The sequence below is a fragment of the Strigops habroptila genome, chromosome 4 (assembly GCF_004027225.2).
Source record: "Strigops habroptila isolate Jane chromosome 4, bStrHab1.2.pri, whole genome shotgun sequence".
Lineage (NCBI taxonomy): Eukaryota > Metazoa > Chordata > Aves > Psittaciformes > Psittacidae > Strigops > Strigops habroptila.
Window position 1 is genome coordinate 39,879,653 of NC_046358.1, and position 22,083 is coordinate 39,901,735.

At 37.5% G+C, this 22,083-nt stretch overlaps 1 protein-coding gene across 7 annotated transcripts in view; it reads right to left on the bottom strand.

Annotated features, from left to right (window-relative positions):
- The window catches only part of AKAP6 (A-kinase anchoring protein 6), a 273,850-nt gene that overhangs the window by 242,977 nt on the left and 8,790 nt on the right, over nucleotides 1-22,083 (bottom strand). For 2 of the 7 annotated variants that reach the window (XM_030482072.1, XM_030482073.1), the window contains exon 2: nucleotides 4,493-4,535. The exons of the other annotated variants lie outside the window; for them this stretch is intronic. The gene's annotated coding sequence lies outside the window, so the exon portion shown is untranslated. The remainder of the gene's footprint in view (nucleotides 1-4,492; nucleotides 4,536-22,083) is intronic. 7 annotated transcript variants of the gene reach the window in all.

Genomic DNA, 22,083 nt, shown 5'->3' on the forward strand with positions numbered 1-22,083 from the left:
ATTCTGTAATTACAGCAATCCTGTATATAGCTGCAGTCTGTATTACTCAAGGTTTCATTCTGCTAGACATTTTTTCATTTGACACTGAAGCAATTGAAAATTCACTGACTCACAAAACTGCTCCATCTTTGAAGAGCTGCAGATTTGTTTATATAAATAAGATTTTAGGAACAGCAAGTCTGCCTGCAGTTCCTGTAAAACTGCTATGACACACCATGTGATTGTTGTCAAACTACAACCATCATATATACTACAGACTTGGTTTACTCCATTTCAGAATGAGAGATTTATAACTTCACTTCTCCATTTCATGATCTGCATATTGGATCTTTTCTGTTGAGCTTCAGAGTAAAAGAATAGCAAAGCATGACTCATAGCCTTGAAAGAAACATGACCCTGCCTTGGGGAAAAAGGACACACAAGCTCTACAAGACTGAGCTGACACCAAGCAAAAAAACATTGGCATGGCTAAACAGTAAGAGTTTATATCAATTGCCATTACCACAGCTTTTATTTGCATAATATGTGATATGGAACTGTCAGTGGATAACTGTTTGCAGTAGGTATAAACAGTCCTGATGCATTTTGCATTCTAAGCTCAAAAGTTTTGCATCTCATATGGTGGGCAGTCATTCATAGCAGAGCTGCTCACCCTCAGGCAGACATTGCCTTCTGCAGGCACTCCCATCATATACCTGGGCATGCATACACGTGCAGTGTTGTGCAACTGAATTTTGGCCAGTTGCATCCAGAGTTGTGGATGCACACACATGTCTCACGACTTTGTGAGCTGACAGATCATGCCTGAGGGGCTCTTGGGGACCATGCTGTCAGTTGCTTGAACAAGTCACAAAAGCTGCAGCCCTAAGTCCCAGGTCGTTTTAGGAGGGGAAGGTGACAGAGGACAGCTGATCACAGGCTGCTTGCTCACTAGAAACCGTGCTCCAGCATTTTCTCTAGGACACAGCAACAGTAAGGGGGAAAATTTCTCCTCTACCCCCAGACAGAACAATCAAGGATTGTTACACTACATGTCACAAAACTCTTCTCCAGTCCAAATTAGGAAAAACTGATCATTTGTGTACATAATGTGCCATACAAACATGGGATAAACCATGGGCTGGGCAACAGGTGGGCTGATAAGAACATGGTGAGTGTTTTGCAGTCTGATGTTACTGTGTACAAAGCTGAAACCCCAAACTACAATGCTGCCGGTGAAGACAGCTACGTGGCAAGGGCTATGTAACCCTACTACTACCCTATACCTGGCTTCCCTATCTCCTGAGGTGACTCTTCACACTACCAGCTGTGCAGGCCCTGGTAGTTGACATTGCAATGCCTATTGCAGACTATGCTTTCAAAAATCTAAATATGTCAGCAACCCACAGTATTTTGAAAAACCATAACAGATTTTCTAGGGTTTTCTCCAGCATTAGTATCATTTTCTTTGAAAGCCCTTTATAACCACAGTTGTCAGCTGTTTAGCTATCACTTTTATTACATCGTTGTGTTATGGGCCATTAACACAAGTTCTCTTTATCACCTCATTTGCACATTGTAAGGTTCATGATGTATTATACCTCTAGCACAATGCTACCATTTTTACTACGTTCAATGAAAACCTGCCCTTAAGGCCACAAACTTATTAATCAGTGCTTTCCCCCTCCAGTGCTTTGCTGAAAGTCCTTTACTAAAAATCTATGCAACGGTTCCTGTCTGCATATGTGGCTTGTTAATAAAGCAAAGATTAATAAAAATGCATCTCCCTTAAGAAACAGATGTCACAAACAGCTTTGAAAATTATCATTTATATTCATTTTTTAAAAAGTGTTAGAAAAACTGTAAAATCTGGACAGGTAAGTAATTCCTGATCATCTGTGTACGTCTCATATCTATGAATTCTCCCCTGGAGTGTTATTCCTACTAAGTTTGTCTAAAGAGGAAACTGGGAAAGCACTAATTCAGAAGTTGGTATTTCACATAATTAGCATAAATCTCACTACAGATTGGTATTGCATCTAATTAAAAAAGCCATTTTCTGCGCTGGTCTGAACAAGCTCCATTCTTTAGGATATAATATGGTAGGTCCATTATTCACCTTATATAGGTTAATTTATAATGCAATGTATGTATCAAGGTAATTTTGCAAAATCAGTATATAAAAACAGGTATCCAAAATAGTAATTTGTAAACTAGTAAGCTATAGTTCTACTTAGCATGTATCTGAAGATGAAACTGATGTAAAAGCCACATGCGTAGGGTTTACACTTCTATAATGCACGTATGTGTGTGTGTTCTTGTGACTAGGTCCCTGTTGTCTCTGTTTCCCTTTACTCTTTCTACCTTGGACATGACTTTTTACAGTATTTCCACAGTCTAATACCTCAACCTACAGCAAAAGTTTGTCTTTCAGTCTTCCTCTAGACTGCTAATGTTTTTCTTTGCCATTATAAACACTTAATTGTGGTTTGCCCTTTTTCTGTATAACAATAGCTGTATGTAATGATAAACACAATCAGGAAAAATATATAGTACAGCATACATTTCACATGTACAAACCAAGTTACAAGTCTGGGGCAAGTTACTTCTAAAATGGATTTTTGTTTTATGTTGCACTTGTTCCAAAGAAGGTTCTAATACTATGGAACACAAAATATTAACAAATATTTAAACAAATATACGGTGAAGCAAAACCAAAATACAGATGCATCCATGAGTTTAGAGAAGTTAGTATGTTCTAAGCTGTCATACTGTGTAGTGCTAGATGGAACATCACTGCAATCTTACTTTAATGCTGACAGCACATTATAAATACTGTCCTTACAACAGTTAGTGTCCCCAGGCAGAGATAATAAAAGGTTAGCTATTACCTACATAGACAAAAAAGGATAAGTCAAAAGACCAATAAAATGAGATTAACCCACCTACTTTTGGCAGTAACAGCATTTTGATGACTACCTTGTAGATTGCCTGAGACTGTGAAATTATAGGAAGTCTAGAGAGTCACTAACATTATCCAAAAATATGCCAAATCCCTTGGAAGTTTATGAGATTCAGAGCAAAGTGCTTTGCATGCATTAGTTTAGAGGTGGACATTTATTCAGGTGCCAAATTCTAAAACCTAGCTGCTAATTTGCATCATCAAACTAACCCAGCTCTAGATGAGTCTGAAATCCTTAGCATCCAGTAAAATCTCTGAGGCATCAGAGAGTTCCTGAGCATGTATATAGACACCTAAATCTGTAATGCTCACCAGTCACCTCATACTAAGACCCCAACAGGATGCATAAATTCCCCATATCACATAACGCATAAGGCATAAATGTCCGCCATATCACAACTGCTCCAGCAGATGTGGTCAAAATATGTCACTTTCAGAGTCTGAACTGAGGACTATTTTAATCAAAGCTTGAGTTTGGAAAAGTTGATTAAAGCTGCTTTCTTTGGAAGTGAAACAAATTTAAATGCCTGTAGTGGAGAAGGGATTTGAAGACAGATCTCCAACTTTCCAAGAGATAGCTTATCCTCTAAGTTACTAGGCTTGCAACCTGAAGTCGTTTTGAGCTGTTTCACCTGGCTGCAATAATTAAATACACACTAAACTGCTCTCCAGCCAAAGGTTTAAACAGCTCATGTAGGAGTCTGGAGATACGTATCTCATTCCCAAGGTGCAATTGATACCTTAAACAAAAAGGAGCAGATGGCATCATGAAATCTTTTAGCTCGCTCCTTACGCCCTCATGCCCAGGATATTTTCCTGCGACACTGACTCCAACTGTTTCTCTACTCTATCTCTACATGATATGAAGTCATTACCTCTTAATCCAAGTCAGAAAAATAATTGGTTAAATGTAAAGCCACAAGTCTGAGTGGACAGACATTGGAGCTCGGAGAAAGAGTTTGAAGTCATGTTTAAATTATAGTTCTCTTTATGTCATGCTGGTTTTGTTTTGAAGGGATTTTTTTTTTTATTTTTTTTATTAGTTTAAGAAGCTCCTTGCTCAATATGCTGGACTCTATAAACATTTTATTCCTCCATGTGCCTGGAGTTTATTTTGACATTGTTAATTCTAGAAGTTAGGAAGTCCTTTGAAGCTACATACTGAACTTGAGCAATACTGTCGTGCTCCTGTCCTTGCTCCTGATAACACTGTAAAATGCTGCATTGCTTTACCATTACCCTTTTCAAAAAAGTAGATAAAATTTGCCTTTTCCAAAACCCACCGAATGTTGCACTCAAGCATGCTCAAATCTGGCATAACTCTGTGTGCCTTCTACATAAGTATTACCAAGCTTTGCACAAAATGAGAAAATTTCAAGGTGAAAAATACATATTTAAAGACTCTTTTTAAGGCCAGAGTCGGTCATTATTATTAATTAATTGAATGCTCCAAAGCTAGAATCTGACTGTAAGAAACTCTTTTATAATTTCAGGTTATAAGTGTGGACTAACACCATAAGTTCTTTGTCTACACTACCTTTGTCTACTTACCCTGCTTTGTGTGGAGACAAACAAAACAAAACCTCAGGATTTCCTATGAAACAAGAAAAATAAAAGAGTACATTTTAAACATGGGCAGACAAGGACACAAAGTGAGAAGAATCTCTTAACTCATGACATGTGGGACTATGACTGAGAAAGTTCTTATCATCAGATGTCAACCCTATTTAGGAGCATGCTGCTAAGGCAACAACTGTACATTTCACAAGATGTTAAGACTATTTATTGGTCCACATCAAGGAAAAATGGAAATCCTAAACCAAACACCTTGTGTTTAGCCTACCTCTCCAATATATGTGTCTTCCAAAGAATCTCTTGCTCCTTTCAAAGAGTTCATTTACTCTTATCAGCAGATTTCAAGCAGGTAGGCCTAGATTTTTTTCCTAGGTTATTCACAGAAAAAAAAACCCAGCATAACACACATGTGGTGAGAAAACTGCTTTAGGTTCGTGATCTTTTACTTATGCTCTTCATAATTAGCATACACCTACATCTACAGAAGTTACATGTGTAGGATTTATGCAAATAAGGGGTAAAGGGTGTTTGCTTTTTTAAAAGTAAAGATTGAAAAGTAATATAAATACAATGTGAGATAAGCTGGCTCTCCAAGGATGATACTTTAGGGAACAAACAGAATAATACTGCCCAGAATAGTCTTCTGCCTGCCTTCACTTGACTATATTGGGAAGCTATCTGCTGTCTGTCCTCAAGACAAACACAAGAACTCATAGCTCAGGAGGAGCAAGAAGTAAAAGTAACTCCAAGCTACCTTTGCAATTGCTGAGTCCTTACACTGGAAAGCATCTCCAGTCCCCAGAACAGGTAACCCAGACAGCATCTGGGGACCTACTGAAGTCACAACAGCCTTCCTGAACTGAAGCACTGCCTTCTTTGGCCTGTTCTCTGCCCCCATAAAAGTGTCTGTTTTGTGATCTTGACTCAATCTGGATTTCCTGCTTAACTTCTCATTAATCCTGTAGAAGCACCATAACTATACAGGTCTGCTTGGGGACTGGTTTGTTTTAAAATCACTGGCTTTTCATTTACAAGAGGAATATCCACCAGTATAGACTGTTAATATTTTCTCTGATTTTTTTTTTTTTTAATGTATGCTCTTTTATCCTTTCATAAACACCATTAAACATGCAATAGCTGAAAGGCTAAATAGAGGTGAGTAGTGTTCCATACAGATGCTTTTCAGTGGAAGAAAAGGATCTTTCTTTCTGAATAGAATCATAATGGCCACATAAATACAAATAAGGGGGGAAAAAAACCCATGAGATTTTAAAAGCTTGGACCAGTTACTCATAGACAGTGAAGTTTCTAAGAGGCTCAATGCAAAATAATACAATTCCTTTAAATCTGAAAATAAAAAAATGTGACAACTGCTTGGCTTGCTGCCTCTGGACTGTCCTGCAGCTTCAGCTGTAACCTGCAGCAGGTAACACCCTGATGTAAAATAAACTGCTGTCTTTTGATAATAAATATATGCAAGATACACTTAATGAGTATGCTAGAGCACAATGGAAGCGAAGGTGACACTCATTTGCTGCGGAAAATCTGTAAAAGAAATACTAAGAGCAGGCAACCTGGAAATAGGGCCAAACCTTGTGCAGAAAGCTCCCTTCTGATAAAGATAAAACCCCAGCTGTCAGCTGTCTCAAGCTGCAGATAAAGAACTATAGGAGCCGCCGTTTGGGAGAGATCAGGATTTCACAGGGAGAAGGAAAAGAGATCACAATCGCACAGAGGAGTAGCTTTAACTGCTCTACCATGACCCTCGCTAACTCAGGGACGGACTGCCTGCAGGCAGAAGTCTGTGGGGATCAGGGAGGAAACAGCTGGAAGTTGTTTCCTGCAAGTACAAGTCTCAGCAGAAATAACACGTGGTGTTGGTCGTCAGTCATGTAACCCAGCTGGGAAGGCCAGGTAAGAATTTTTGTGTTCTTCATATTTCTGCATTTAGGAATGCTCTTTTAACGAGATATATATACACACACGTATGTTTTTTAACTAAATTAATGGAAGAACCTGAAATACAGGCTAAGCAGGAGGCCAGAGTGTGTCAGAATGGAGCATTCTCTGCAGTGCATCTTGCTGCTGCATAAGAGGATTACACAAGTGGTAAGAGCAAGGGGGTGTATTGCAAAGAAAGGAAAGGGAGAAAAGAGCCGTCTATGCAAATATTCTGCATGCATTTTTATATTCATATAAAACATTAAAAAATGCCAGATTTTTTCTTTCCAAGTAAAATACAAAGACAAATCTGTTTAGAGTAACAGAAGATTTCGTTTACGCAAAACTTTTCATAAGTGCATTCAAATGCACACAAAACCAGCATCACATCGTTCTGTGTTTGCAGTAAATCTTTAAGGAGAAATCATATGAGAATTTGCATAGCTGGTAAATTTTCTGCACACCATGCTCTCAAAAACACATGATCACTTAAAAGTTCCAGCTGTCTTCCTTTGAAATGCGCTCCTTTCAAAGAAGAGATGATGATTTGCCCCCATAACACATGGTAAACAGACCAAAGAAGACAAAGGAAAAACAAACCCCTAAAAAGGCAACGTTTGTTTTCACTCAGTCATGAATAAGGCATGCTTTGATGCAGTTGCACCTTATCTTTATGATTTATGTTCGAATAGTTTACAGCAATCAATCAGAGTCAAATGAAACCAAAGACAAGAAACCTGCACGCATGCAAATTCAAACTGATAATAAGGATGGCTCTTTTTATAAGCATGATAATGAACAGTAGCCAAACAATCAAGACTGACTAATGAACTGTTTTAGAGTCTTTGGTGAAAGGCTTCTGTAATGCATAGTGGAACTAGAACACTATATTGTAATGCTAATTAGGTAAATAACAGTTGGTAGGCAAAGAAGTTCTATGATACACTTCATTATTACAAAGGAAGGAACAGATCCCCATGGCTTCCCTAGGCACAGCATAATTCTAAAAAATAAAAAAATAAAAAAGGGACCACTTCTGTAAGTCTGATTAACCAAACAAACTACTGTTTGTTTTGGTCAAGATCGTGAACAAGGAGACTAAATTGTTGCAAGCTTTTTGATTTTCTAAATATATTCATATTCCAGTTATTTGCTCTGTATAAACTAAAAATCTAAATCAGTACAGTTTTGAAGTCTCCTCCTTCCCTCATCTCTTCCATGCCTTGTCTTATAGCTTTTTTTCCAAGATGCACATACCTTTAAAAGTCCTATCAACTCTGATGACATGATGTGTCATGACTTATTTTTTTAAAATAACTAAACACTATTAGGAAAAAAACCAAAGAAAGTGGAACATCATTTACCCTGGTGTTATAGATCTACCAAAAACTGGTATTAGAAAATTCTTTCTTGTTTCTGTGGCTCAGTTATTTTAACATCAGAGAAGGTAAAACATATCAGGTATAGCAAGTCAACTTTTCAAAAATTGTTACTTTCACAATTTTTGAAAATTTCTAGAACAAACGTGCATTTGCAGTTATGTACCGTATACAAGTTATTGCAAGCCCATGAGCAAAATACAAAGAGGTTATTGTGTTAATAATGGGACATAAAGAAAAAGGGAAACAATTAAAGTCCAACAAATAAAGTTAGCTCAAATTCCTGGGGCTTACTCAAGTAAGAGTGGTTGCTCTCCTCAGAGTAACTACAGCAACACCCATTACATCGTCAGTTTTCTTGCAACATAGATGTTGCAAGAGTACAAGTAGTACATGGAATATCTGCATGTGTCATGCTTAACTAATATTTAATGGATCCAAATTTTGGAAATTTGTTGGAGGTAGAGAATGAAATACAGCATGTAGAACTCATTTTGGTTGTATTTTCTATTTAAGGTGCTTTGGGGAAAATTAAGCCATCTATAGCCATAAAGTTTTTTTACTCTAAATTGTCAAATCATTTTGAACCTGTTAAACGCACCTGTTAAAGGAAAAAGAAATTTGCACGCAGTCAAGATGCAGTCTGGAGCAGAACACTGTTTTGTGGTATGAGAAATCTTGCACTTTTTGTGAACCTGTAGATCGCTTTTACCTCTTCAGTGATTGCAAAACTGCAGAGAGATCATCAAAACCAGTAAAACTATGTTTCCACTCTCATTTTCATGCTGAGTACAGGAATCACCCTTAGAAATTTCAAGGAGGAACGCATGGTAAACTGCAACCAACTGTAAATCTCACCCACATGAAGAATATGGTCTTTTCTCAAGACCATATTGTCTGACTGACCACAAAAGCAAAAAAGAATGAAGACATGAGGATAAGCCTCTTGCCAACAGTAAGTTATTATATTACAGTATGTTTTTTAAGTATTTTAAGGGTACTAAACATCTTAAAGAAATTCTCACTGTTAGCCTTTTTTTTATTAATACTAGCAAGTCTGTATTTTCCCTCATCTTTTTCAAAAATGCTGTCTCCCTCTCCCAAAAGAAATCCAAAGAAGATTCAGCCTGAGGCATTTATCCATCCGGAAAACTTCATGTCAAATGGTAAACATTCATAAAGGCTTTACATACCGCTTTACACAGACATATAAAAAAAAAAAATTGCCTGTATATAAATATAAATACTTTTATATCTTTATGTGACTGTCAGGCACAAATAAATAAGTCTCATACAGGACTATCTTGTCTAGTAGATAGATTGTATTTTTGCTTGAATGGGCACAATTTACATAACTGCGGTACTTTCTACATCTTAACTTTTTTTCTATGACCTGCTTATTCCCACTCTTCACAATCACAAAATAGCCACTGGATGAAGGAAAGGTAAATAGTCTTTGTATAAAATTTTGCAAACCTGCAAGCTAAATGTAAGGGGGAGGGGGTGAAGGGGGAAGATTTAGGAGTAAGAGAAAAGGAATAATCTCAAAACAAACAGCATAAGCCCCTTGAGGTTGATCCTCAGATCCAGTTAGGTTAATAGAGTTACACTGATCTGCTCCACTTGCAGAACCGGTTCACATCTGTGTGTTTGAAGATGCAGGAGAAACACATTGAACTTTGTTCCTAGCTGAGCCTTGGTTCTAATTGTACCTTATCGTTATTTAAATATAAGGTGGAGAACACGCATCACCCTCCTGACACTAGAATGCTTCTGCATACTTCTCCCAGTAGATTGGAGAACTACTCTGATCTGGTTTCTTAGTCTTAGTGGTGGTCATTTTATAAGCTTCCAATGCATCGTAATATTCACATATACTTGCTTCTCAATTCTGTCTGTCAGCTCTAGCTGCAGATCCAAGCCTGCACACACATAATCATCTTCAGTAGCTTCTCAGCACTTTATTCTTTTGATGAGTCAGAGATCATTGCTCTGGCTGGTATCCAGCCTGCAGTTTGAACAGTATGGATTTACAGCATAATGTAAGCATAGAAAAAGCATCCTGGGGTTGCCATCATGACACATGTAGCTATCAAACAGGACTAGAAATATATGTATGCTGTCAGTATTTTCACTACTTTGGTTTCTAGACTAGTAGAAGTCATATCGCAGTGATTAAAGTGCTAGTGCCTGGTCTACACCAATGCTCCTATAAATGTTGTTATGAACAGAGCTGTGTTAGTGAGGGAAATAGGAAGAGTGAAATAAAGCAAGCTTGGGATAAGAAAACACTTCTAGTACCCTAAAATAAATTTTCACTACAAGTTGATTATGGTTTTAACAAGTTTTCTCTCTAGCTTCTCTGCCAGCCAACAAAACTCTCAAATCCAAGCCCTAGGAAACTTCAACCAACAGGTAAGTCAGAGAGTTTTGACCTCAGTTTACTTCAGTACAGGTTAATGACTCATCTCTGAGCATGTAAGCGTGGGAGTTGACAGCCCTTCAGTGCATTTACTGAGGCTTCCCTCCAACTCAGCTACATTCTCATGTTTCCTCTTTTTGCCCTTCTTTATTAGAAATGCAGTACATTGCCTTGATTTTTACATTCTGGGCTATCCACCCGTATTTCTACACACACATACACAGCGTTTCAACAGAAAGGGTTGACCTAACAAGTCTTCCTGACATGCTGTCAGGAAAAAAAAAAAAAAAAAAAAAAGAAAAAAGAAAGTGAAATGATGAAGATTCTGGAATATCTGGTAAAGGGAATATCAGTAGTACTCCTTACATTGGAGAGACATGGGGATGCAGCAGTTCCACCCCCAAAATTTCAAGCAACAGCAGATTGTTATCAGAGGATGCCCCTTTGAGTGCAAGGAAAACAATGTTTTTGAGAATGTATGTGAAAAAGCTAGGACCCAAATTCAAAGGAGTATGACATGGATTTACTAAGAGGAGTTTGACCCTTTCCTTTTCTCAGTGGCTACATTTAGGCGAGAAAAGAGGGGTAGTCAAGAAATAACAGCTCCAAGAACAAGTGAAGAGAAAGATGTGGGGCTGGTGCCCAAACGCACGCTGCTGACAGATTCATGGCTCAATTTCTGAAGAATTCAGTGACAGGGAGAAAAATCAGAAGGCATTAATTACTGCACCAAGAGAAGAAACAGGGAAGCACGTTAGGAGTTAAATTTAAGGCAAATCCTTCTTCTGTTATAGTATCATTTTGCTGTTGAAATTAAAGCCTGAAGAACTATGGTTTTCCACTCTTGCCTCCCAGACAGTCAGGAGAGAATTGAAGCTGGGAGAAAAAACAAACATAGAAACAGCAGACGATTCTGTTTGGCAGCACTATATGCAGCTAGCACAAGCAGAGCAGAATGTACGAATACAGGCATACGTGTTTATATCTGCTTTCCCTATGTGCACTTGCTGACATCAACATCAACACCAACATAGGAATTTTAAGAAAAAGATAATGTATTAAAGCCGCTATCATATATGTCACTAATCAAATCAGGAATTTTTGAAATCTCAGTATTGCAGGTCTGAAAAATCACCGAATGTTGACAGGATACAACAGAACGACTTGACACTGGTTCTTTCATGCTTTTGTTACTCACAAGACTTCTTAGAGCTTAATCTTCATACAGATCATCATAAAATACAGAACATTTTGAAAGAAATGCCTGAAAAGCATCTTTCCTCTTCTGGTCTGGACTTTGTAGAATGTGACGCTTTGGTCACATTCTGGCGCAACTGATGCCTCAGTTATTGCTAAGATCTGTTATAGCTACCGCAAACTCCCTGCCCCGCTGCCAGATTAGCTGCTCCTAATTTCTGTTTATTGCTTCTTATCCTATTCTGTGGTTAAACTGGTTACAGCATTTTCCAAGCAAAGATTCTAAGCCTATGCTTCAACAAAGAGCTAGCATTTCCTCTTTGCTGGGACTCTGTAACATCAAGGGAAAAAAAATCTCCTCCACCTCCAGACAGAATATTTAAGTGCTGTTACACTGCTGTTCACAAAACTCTGCTTCAGTCCATACAAGGCATGTCCACAGGAGTAAGCATGTGTCAGCAAAAGAACAAGAATCCTTTAAGTAAAGAGAAATGGCTAGAGGCAAGCCGCTGCAGGAGCTACAAAAACACCTGACAACAAGTCAAACCAGCTTCTGCGAGTAACACAACAGTCAGGGCTGGCCTGCAGCTGAGCGGGTACTGCAGGAGGTTATAGCAAACTACGTTGCTCATTATCTCAATGAAAGGCAGTGTTGATAACAGCTGAGGAAACAGCAAGCCAGGGAAATGCTGAAGCAGCTGCTTGGCAGCAAACAGGCAGCAGCAGAAAGTACCCGTCACGATGAAATACAAATGCATGTACACAAGAGTTGTTCTGTTGTATTGCACTTCCCCAATTCACTTTCTACCTTAATTAGAATTAACTTTTAAGGCCTTAAGAGAAATCCACTTTCCACGCGGCTGCTCTTGAAGTAATGAGGATTAAATCAATCCTTTCTTCCTTCAGATCCCCACTGGGAGCAAACATATGGCTTTTGAGAGGGTTCGACCCATTTCCCATCTGCCAGTGACCAAACTGGGGGTGGTGAAGTGAAGCATCACCACCCTTCTATGAGAAGATGGAAAGAGACCTCCGTGCATTAGGATGAACTGAGTCATCAAGCAAAGATTTTTAAATAGAGCAAAGCTTGTAGTATACCAGAACTCATTATGTAACATGATGTGTATACATACGTACATGTACATGCATACATGAGGGTTTCATATAAATCTTCTATCAGTCATACTATGATAATGCAGATTTGTCCATAATGAATATTCCCCTGAAGTTATTGGTCAGTTTTCTAGATTCCCTTTCATCATTACTTTAGTTGCTTGTAAACACCAGGTGAGGCTATGTGCAAGGTGGACACTTAATCATCCATACCATACCAGAGAGCAGGATGCAGTGAGGGGCTTCTCAAGCTTGTGAATTTGGTTACTGAAAAAGTAGCCATATTCCATTAGTAATAAGTCCAGTTGACTGATAAATTTATTGCCTCAGGTAGAGTACTCCACTAATGTGGCCTTACTGCTTTAGTGGCCTGAGCTCTTTGTATCAATGTGCTGTATAGTGCAAAGCTACCCGGTTCATGGGCTTAAGTTATGGTGACAGTGAATCTCACAGAGGCAATAGAGAGCAGCAGACACCAAAAGTGTAACTGTTTTCTAGTACTTCATTTTTCATTTGGGTCAGGTCAGAAATGGCACAAGCATGTGTTCCCACAGTACTTGAGAATTTCCAAATGCAGAAAGAAGTAAACAGAAAGTAAAGCAGGAGAAAACTTCCAAAAAATTCACATTGCAAATTGCAAAGAAGTATTTGGGCTAATCCACATATTAGCCACAGGAATGCTTCTTTTCCCTTTTGAGAAGACTGAGTAGCCAGTATCTTTAGCTATACCATTAAAGCTGCAGACTTCAAAGCTAGCTATTTTTAGCTGACTTCAATTTCTCACATGGCTTTTAATTCTATTATTACATTTTTCTTTAGGAAACTGTCAGTGAAAGAGACTGGAATGGGTACCAATGTTAGTACTACCTTTATTTTTACAATTGCTACTTCATTTATTTGTATGTCTGAAAGGATTTGGGTTTTTTTCTGAAAACCTTATCCTCCTTATACTCCAGAACCACGAATGATTCTGAATTAATGTGATTAGGGAGATTTTTTTTCCTGAAAGATTAGAAAACACTAATGTGTGAAATTAGTTGTAAACACTCCACCAGTATTACACAGTTTTTGCTACTTTGAGGTTGTTAATATCTCATCATCCATTAACCTCTAACTTGCCACAATTTTTTTAGTTTTTTTGGCTCTGATCAGACATTTCTGTCATGGAGGTCAGAAAATACTACTTGAATTGTTAATTCTTCTCCCTCATTCTTAAAAATCTATTTGTAAATTTTATGTCAGCGTACTGGGGAATAAGACTTAAAACAACTCGAAAATGTTATTTAGCTTTGTACCTACATTTCTCAGAATAAAGTAGATAGATAAAGTTTTAGAACCAATCAAAATATCTTTTAGAATCAGTTTCTAAAAAGTTTTAAAATTTTGAAACAAGGAAAAACTCTACAACAAAATAAACTATTGTTTTCATTCTCCTATTAATTTGACCAACAATTTTTGTGATCATTTACGATGCAATCATTCTTAGTGATTTCATCTATATATATATGTGAAAGTAAATAACTTTTTAAGGTCTGAAGAATAAACTCATCAAGGCAGGAAATTCAACAGAAATATTTGTTTCCATTAATTTCATGAAAAACAAAGAAAGAATCATTAATCCCTTCCCTCTCTGACTTCCAAAAGGAAAAAATTAAACTCTATAAAATTCACTAAGATAATTTAGTTATGGTACACATCTCTTAATGAACAAGCTGCAATAATCTCATCATAGAAAAAAATTTAGAAGATGGGAACCAAACTGGCTTTTTTACTCTTGCTCCAAGCAATTTTTCTTACTTTGGGAGGTATAAGAAACTTTAAATTCTGGCCCACATAAATGCATTGGAAAAAATTTCCTGAGTCTCACATCAGTCTTCAGATATTTCTCCCAGTGACCTGTGCTACCTGGGTCCTCTTAGATAATTTTAAAATCATGAACAGACTTTAAACTGTTGAATAAATCGCATTGTTTCCCAGAGAAAATCACTTGCCTATTAAGCTTGTCTACAAAATATGCTGAAAAATGTATGTATAACCTATATGCTCCAGACATAAAAGAAACATAAGAAATCGTGGCTCTCATTTTGTTTCACACAGAGAAAAGGTGATGTATGCCAGAATTTTAATTTAAGTCCTCAGCTGCTGTTTTAAAGATGTAGTTTTACAATGCATAGATTTATTAAGCAGATCATAATTCAGTACTGTGATCTAATAGTCCAGGGAAACAAATTCTTAATAAAGGATGCAGAGTCAGCTGATTAAATTGAGCTCCATGTCAGAAATACATAGCTATTATTTTCAGAAAGTAACACAACTATTTGTATTAACAGTTTGTTGTTTTGCAGACACAACTAATGTATTTTTTACATTAAATATTTCAGATATTTCAAAGTCAGTAAAAATACTCCAAACACACACAGAGACACTGTTCCTCATTTTAAAATCACAGCACACACCTTTAAAAAAAGATTTTTCTATATGGACTGATCCTAAAGTAAATACATGACAGATCTATTGTTTCATGATATAGACAGATACAATGATAATTACTTTTAAGTAAAAATAGAGACGTTCTACATAAACACAAATTTTAATTATATTCTTATATGTTTATATAAATCTGTTTTAATCATCAATGACAAAACATTGACATATAGACAAAATTAATGGTGGAGAAAACAGATGCAATAGAGGCTTCATTAATTAATTGACTGAGCACCTCCATAACATGTAGTGGAATATCCATCATTGTCAAAGGGTTCATGTAACATTTCTGATGCAAAACACCTATCTAAACAAAAAAGAGGACATCTAGAAATGAATTAAGAATAGAGGACTAGGCACCAAACACAACCAAACTTTCAACACTATTTGAGCTTGTGAGCCAAACAATTTTAACCAGTCCATATCTACCTTTATATTATATTCAAATATATAAATCTGGGTAATGCTGGTTTTGGCTGGAATAGAGTTAATTTTCTTCACAGTAGCAAGTATGGGGCTATGTTTTGGACTTGTGCTGGAAACAGCATCCTGGGGTGCATCAAACACGGCATAACCAGCCTGTCAAGAAAGCTGATTATCTCACTGTATTTAGCGTTGATGTGGCCTCACCTTAAGTATTATGTGCAGCTCTGGGCTCCACAGTTTAAAAAGGGTGTTTAGGTACTTGAATGTGTCCAGAGGGGGGCAACAAACCTAGCGAAAAGGCTAGAAGACATGCCCTATGAGGAGCAGTTAAGGACTTTGGGTTTGTCTAGTTTGGAGAAAAGGAGGCCAAGGGATGGCAGCCTTGATCTCTACGGCTTCCTGAGAAGGAGAGGTGGAGAGGGAGGTGCTGATCTCTTTCCTCCTGGGATCCAATGACAGGACACATGGGAATGGTTCAAAGCTGCATAAGGGGAGATTTATACTAGACATCAGGAAGCATTTCTTTCCCAAGAGGCTGGTCAAACACTGCAACAAGCTTCCTAGAGAGGTGGTTGGTGCCCCAAGCCTGTCAGTGCTTAAGAAGCATTTCGACAATACCCTTAATAACATGCTCTAACCTTTGATCAGCCCTGAAGTGGTCTGGCAGTTGGAGTAGATGATTATTGTTGGTACTTTCCAACTGAAATATCCTATTTTATATTAAATATTAACATGAAGAAAGATTGGTAAATTATGTTTCGTTATTTGTGATAATTCAGAGAACGGAAAGTTAACTTCTTTGGATCTCTGGAAGTCAGTAATGTCTTCTTTTTAGATGAGAACTGTTCATATCTTAGAGACTACATCTGGTATTTCACAAAGTTCATTCCTTATTTAGCAGCTCTCTTCATCACACCATTTCCTTCTTTTCACCCAGAAAATAGATTTCAATATGGTTCTCTGCTAACCTCTGTAACACAGAGGGAAACAGTGTCTTTCTGGGTGGCAATGATACACAATTTAAGTTATTCCTAATTAAAGATGGCTCCATCAATTTATTTTGTCAATGACTGGCTGGCTTCAGATGTTCCCCAAAGTCATTGAGAACTGTGGTGGAACTATTATTGCCTTTTTTGACTTATAACTAGGTATTAAGGACTTACTCCTTAATTGCAAGCTTATTGCCAAGAGGATAAATATATAGGCCTAAAAAGCTTTGTAACGGGATATGCAGCATTTCACTGTTAAGTCATTCATCCACATCTGGTCTAGCTTAGCAGTGACCCAAAATCATTACCGTATGAAGGCTCCTTCCCAAGTTGTGCAAAATGAACCTATTTAGTTCAGTTTTTAAACTGAGGAAATATCCACATCACAAAAGGCCCATTAAAACATCCTGCAGAGTCTCAAAGGATTTAAAAAATGAGCTTGCTTAGCCAAAGTTAAATTTATTATTATGTTCTTAAATTGCTGCTGATTCATTTTCTGCATGCTGTAACCATAGTAGATGATGCCATTAGATATATTTTGTTGCATATTGTACTTTAAACTTCTTAGACATATTCCCAATACAGCTAGAAATAGTGCATCATACCTATTAGGTGGCCAAAGAGGAGTTTGCAACATTAATGTGATTTTGACAGGAGCTGAATAGGAGAAGGGGCGTTTCGAGTCTTTAAGCAGCAGTTAACTTCTGGCCTGCTTGTAACAGCTGTTACCTCATTCTCCCTCAGCTTGTTACAGCTCACAGCAAACCCATTCAGCCATTAGCAACCCAATTTCTCCCCTCTTTTGCTTGAGGTAGCTCTTACTAAACTCTGTCTTCCTGCTCGGTGTCCCTCTCTACCCCTTTCTCCACTCTCACTCTCACCAGCTGGACTGTTCTTGGCTGCCTCTCTGTATCAGCCTCTGTGACAGGGTGCTCTGGTACCACAAGCACACCCTGGGCACACTCAGCTCTTGCTCTCAAGTCCCTTCTGTGTCTGCCCAAACATCCTAAAGGGATACTATTAACTCCTTTTTTTAGCACTACCCACATATTTCTAGCAACAGGAATCACTTCTTAAAATCTGACCTGTTAATAAGTGATGGAGGGAATACCTAATATGTTATAGGTCATGCAGGACCTCATGTCACAGATCTTTACTATCCTCTCACACACTGCCATATTCCTGGTACATTCCTTTGCTCTCAGACTCACACAGTAGCACAGTATGTATTTTGGGATAGGAAGGAGATACTCAGGACTTTTGTGTGCATCTGTGCATGACTTCACATGCTAAGTCTCTCTTTTTGACAACATTAACAATAACCATAGAAATATAACAGTAATAGAAAAACAGGTCACAGTACTGTGTTCAGCTTACTTGTTTTTAGGATCTACAAAAATAACGGGCATCTACTGTACCTACTGTTCATTTCTCCAAAATTGGGTTGAATTGTATCAGCAGATGGAGTTGTGGATCTTCACCCTAATGTTCTTACTGCTGTGTACTTTGTCACTATTATCCCTGCTTTGTCATTAAATAGGACATCATTCCCTGGGGCTATCATAAATAATTCCTGTAAATTCAGGTTTTAAGTCTGCCATCATGCTTTAGTTCAAAGAAATCATTATGTGAAACTTTATTTACTCTACAACAAGAATCTTTTATTCTAAGGTTCAGTATTCGGAATTTTTCATGTTTAAAATAAGAGCAAAACAAACCAAACCAAACTCCAAGACAACATCAAGTAGTCTAGCCCTCTCCACGTACAGATCAATGAATTTTTTAATCTTACTTTCAAGGCCATGGATATATTACTTGGCTTTTTGAAAATAAAGCCACACATCTTCAAAGTTCCTGATGCATTCCTGAAATTTTTGTCTTCTTTACCCTTTTAAAGCTAAAAATGAAGCCAGAATAAAACACTTCAAATTTGGTAAGATTTTTTATCACGTCTCAGGAAAACAAAAATACTCATGTTAGCTTCTTGAAAAATGAATTTAAAACCCACCTGCATAATATTACTGGTGCTCAGATCTTAACCAGCTTTTCAGCACACAAAAAATACATTCACACTCCACAATACCATAACAGCAGCCTGTTACTTGATATTCACAGACAATATCAAAACATTTTCATTATTTGGCAGGAAACTGAGAAGCAAGATTATTACCGAATCTTTACAGTCACACAGCCCTTTTTCAAACTTTCAAACCTCAAATGAGGCACAAACATTTCAAATGGCTTTATTACTTCCAAGAATTCTGCTTGGCTTCATTCCGTTTAGCACATGACTAACTTCCTTGGGGAAATCACAGAGCCAGAGAGGAAAAAAGAACCACCCCCCAAAAAAACAAACCAAAACCAACCCCAACACACAAAAGAAAGGGGGAAAAAAAAAAAAAAAAAAGAAGAAAAACCCAACATGGGAAGATACTGAGCCTGAAGCTTATTAATGACCCCAGTAAGCCTTGCATAAGATCCACAGGTTTATGCTTCCATTAGAAGTGAAACATGAGAAGTCAGCAGGAGCAGAGTTAGACCTGAACCAAGAACTACATATCTCCTGAGGCAAGTTTCAGTGTCATGCCTGTAATAGGTGCATCGGAGAAATGATGGTGAAAAAAGTGCAATGGTAGCTTCAAGACTAACCTTGTGCTAACATTTCTGGGCAGCTCCAAGACATAATTTATAAACATGCAATACCATCATAACTCCACTCACTGCTGCTGTGCAGCAGACCCTGCTCCTCCCAGCCTCTGCACTGCTCTCAAGGGAACTCTGACAGTCGTCTTCCTTGTCACTGCAGCAGGAATTATCTCACTGCAAAGCCTGTCAGCCATTAAAGTGCAATTACGCATTTTTAGCCCCCTCACTCTTATTTAAAAACCAAAAACTCACAGTCAGAAGCTTTATTTGTGTGTGGGTTTTGTTGAAGCTTTCCCTGCTGATTTCAATATGTTCTAGCTTGCTTTTTTGGAGTCAAAGTTAATGTCCCTGGCACACATACTTGATGAGTTAGTCAAACGAATGTTTAGATAGCGGTCACTGTCCCCACCCCTATACATCTACTCTTCTAATCTCTTTAATCAAAAAGAACAATATTTTTTCCTCCCCTTAACAAAGTATGTTATTTGTATTGCATTAGCACTCAGAAAGTGTAATACTGTATGATTGATAACAATGGGGAAACATTGTTGGATGTTTTTATACCCTCAGTGCCACAGAGTTGCCACTAGATTATTTTATTTTACCTTTTTTTAGCAGATGGCTGATAATCTGGCCTACATCTACATCTTTTCCAGCTTTCTGAAGGGTCACTGAACAGAATTTTGTTTGTTCTTGAAGTACCGCCTGTTTCATCCCATTTGAATCTAACTTCGATTCTGCGATGTCTTAGAAAATGTCTTAGAAGAGATTGTTAAAATGCTGCAAACAAAGTGTAGCAAACAAAGTGTAGCAAACAACATCTGACAATATAACCAACTCTAAAGCTTTCTGATTACAAACAATGCAACTATTCATGGAGGTTTAGTTTGCAAAAAATAATCATGTTGTAGTAGTGTATTCCAAGTACTTCAGTTCTCTGCATGAAGATCTTTTAGGATTACTTGAAACAATTTTCAGAAGGAAATTTGAACCATTTCCAATACACACATTATACATTCCATTTAATTATTCATTCGCTAGTCTTTGTTGAACACAGGCAACTGCATTTCCATTTTAGCAAATAACATGAGGTTAGATTTAAAAATGTATGTAATTAAAACTGAAAAGCTTGCTTACAATTTGTCTGATCACAGAACTACGTAGATCAACAGATCTATTTGGCCTTTTAGTCATGAGTACATTTCTATGTGCAGTTTAAGTTGTAAATGTAAAAATGTCTGCTTTTGGTCTTAAGAAAAAAGTTAATATTAGCTTGTGGTGCAGCTAGCAGTTTTGAACCATCAATAAGATGAGGAGGGCTTAAACACATGTCTTATGGCACAGATCATATTTTCCTCACTTTCAGTAAAACACTTTTAAAGGCTGGAATAAACCATTGTGCATCCTGGCCCAGGAGACAACCACCTCTAAGTATTCAATACATCCAGTGCTTTCTCTCATAACAGGATTTAATCTACCCAAATTATGCCTTTTTTTCTTTTCCCTCTCCCTTCAGGGAGAGGTAAAACACTGGACTTCCCTCCACTAGGCTGTCAGGATATGTTATTTTGCTGATCAAGGGTCTTCGAGTACCCAAACACTAATCAGCCCAAGACAGGCTAATTATAATCCCAGAGGCTTTCTCCAGTCTAGGAAAATATTGCTTAACAAAAAAAAATAATTCTGAGCCCTGCTAAACTGCTGTTTTTCCTGGCTCCAAATGCTATCAAATTTCACTTTCAGAACTTATAATATGCAGGTCAGATGTAGACGGGGGAAATGCCGTTTCGTAGGCTGAAGGTTTCTTGAGGTTGTCTACAACCTCTACCTTCCCTGTGGTTCTCCCATGCCAATGAAAGCACAAGACAAATCAAAGAATATTTCTCAGAAACTTTTATCTTCACACATTTGATTAGATCATTGTTGTGTGAACTTACTAAGGATTAGTTAAAACCATGAGGTATTAGTCAGTTTATAAGAATAATACAACACTACCACCCCTCTACCAATGCTCCATCAAGTAGCACGCAGTAAGAGCACAGAGAAACACACAATTCCATTTATAAACCATTCAAGAAAGTTCATGAAAATATGCTGTTGTAATTCTAATATGTCAAACACTAATTTTAGAATCTGAGTTTATTTACATATTATATACATCCTTAGATTATTAAAAAAAAGAATGAATATAGGAATCGAAGCTACATGCCAGTATACAGGTCTAAAGACAACTAAACTGAAGTGGATTGGGAATCAGAAAACAATACAGGTTAATTGTGGTGACTACTTTTGATCACTCATAAGGTGCCTTTCTTGCCATGCTCCACTTCCCTAAACTGTTGGCACATGAATTGGAAACACACATCCTTAGCTCACTTGACCCTTACAGCTATTCGAGTTCCTATAAACAAGTATCTGTTAGACTGGAAAGAGCATTATCTCCAGAACCTAATTCAGAACAGATGTTAGTCCTGTGTATCTTACACTCATTTTAATGCATATCCATCAGTCATTAGCTGTTTCGGATTGTTTGCTCTCTGAACAAAACCTAGGGAAAAAAGTTTCACGAGGATCAACAATACCTATTTTAATGAATCCGCAATGACAGAGAACACAGCATTTTGTAGAATAATTCTTATCAAGCTCTAATTGTGGAAAGGAGCCCTTGAAGACCATGCAAAAGCATGATAGGTCCCTTTCTTTCCCCAAAATGAATAGTTTCTTTTACAGCAGAATGGCATGTACATATTGCCTCAAGCTTTACAGACCAGGTGTTGCTGCCCCTCTGTCTGTCACTTAGACTCATCCAGTAGAGATATCTGCCAGGTCTTTTCAAACTTAGTTGTGGAATTAAGCTTTTATTTACATTAAAGGCTCAACAGTTTGGCATACACTACTTAAAATGTAATTTTTATGTTGCCGAAACCGCTATTTTTTCCTACATTTGATAAGTCTTCACCTGTGTAATCC